At 41.7% G+C, this 1,353-nt stretch overlaps 1 non-coding gene across 1 annotated transcript; it reads left to right on the plus strand.

Annotated features, from left to right (window-relative positions):
• The first annotated feature begins 262 nt into the window (after positions 1–262).
• LOC148568061 (small nucleolar RNA R71) lies at positions 263–366 on the plus strand. Its single transcript, XR_015882857.1, has one exon. It is a non-coding gene; the product is annotated as a small nucleolar RNA R71 (small nucleolar RNA).
• Positions 367–1,353: the final 987 nt, after the last annotated feature.

The raw sequence follows: 1,353 nt of genomic DNA on the forward strand, positions 1-1,353 counted from the left end.
GGTGAGGTCAGCCAGCTGCTGGGTAATGAGCTTGTTTTGGGCCAACAGAGCGTCTATATTGTTTAGCTCCATCACTCCTCTTGTGTTCCCTCTTTTGGAAGCATAGAAGTAGTCGTTTTCTGCTACTGTTTCAATAACATCTATGGCTTCCTCAATGGTCTTTTTCTTGTTCAAGGACCCTCCAGATGAATGGTCTACTGCCTTCTTTGACTCATAAGAGAGCCCTTCATAGAAAATGTGCAGCTGGACCCATTCATTGAACATGTCAGGTGGACACCTCCTTGTTAAGTCTTTGAACCTCTCCCATGCTTCATACAGAGTCTCACCATCCTGTTGCCTGAAGGTTTGAACCTCAGCTCTCAGCCTATTGATTCGTTGAGGAGGGTAGAATCTTGCTAAGAATTTGTTCACCACATCTTCCCAAGTTGTCAAGCTCTCCCTTGGGAAGGATTCCAGCCACTTGGCTGCCTTGTCTCTGAGTGAGAAGGGAAATAAGAGCAATCTATAGGCGTCAGGATGAACACCATTAGATTTCACTGTGTCACATATTCTCAGGAAGGTAGTCAAATGTTGGTTGGGATCTTCTTGAACACCTCCTCCAAACGAACAGTTGTTCTGAACAAGGGTGATGAGCTGTGGTTTAAGTTCAAAGTTTTTGGCATGGATTATTGGTTTTTGGATGCTACTTCCACAATTTCCTGGGTTTGGATTAATGTAAGAGCCCAAAACTCTTCTATCCTCCCCAGCATGATTTGCTCCACCTCCTCTGCCATGGTTGTGAATCTCTTCTTCATGATGATTTTCCATGTTTTCTTCCATATTTGGTTCAAAGTATTCCTCAAACTGTTCCTCTTCTTCTTCAGCACCAACTACTCGTTCTCCTTTTGCCTCCCTCCTTAGTCTAAGGAAGGTTCTCTCTGGTTCAGAATCAAAGGAAGTTGAAGCCTCGCTTCTTCTCCCTATCATACAACCAACAAGTACAAGCAGAGAATATAGGTGCAGACAGTATTTGTGTCAGAATTGATGTTAGTTGTGGGTGATGCAATATATCAAACAGTTAGTGGGTTAGCAAACAGAATTGAAAATAACAAAGAAAAACAAAAGAGTAGAGGGAGAAAGGAAGAAGTTTAACTAAAACAAAAAGTAAATCACTCAAACAAAAAATGAAATACACAAAATAAAATGCTCAATCTAGTGATCTTCAAATCTAATCATTGTTGATGTACAATCAATCCCCGGCAACGGCGCCATAAACTTGATGCACGCAAAACTTGTCTCTCAACAAATCTCCCTTCGACAAGTGTACCAAAGTTGTCGTCAAGTAAAAACTCACAATAGAGTGAGGTCGAATCC

This window comes from Arachis ipaensis, chromosome B4 (assembly GCF_059453495.1).
Source record: "Arachis ipaensis isolate K30076 ecotype BB chromosome B4, ASM5945349v1, whole genome shotgun sequence".
In the NCBI taxonomy this organism is placed as follows: Eukaryota; Viridiplantae; Streptophyta; class Magnoliopsida; order Fabales; family Fabaceae; genus Arachis; species Arachis ipaensis.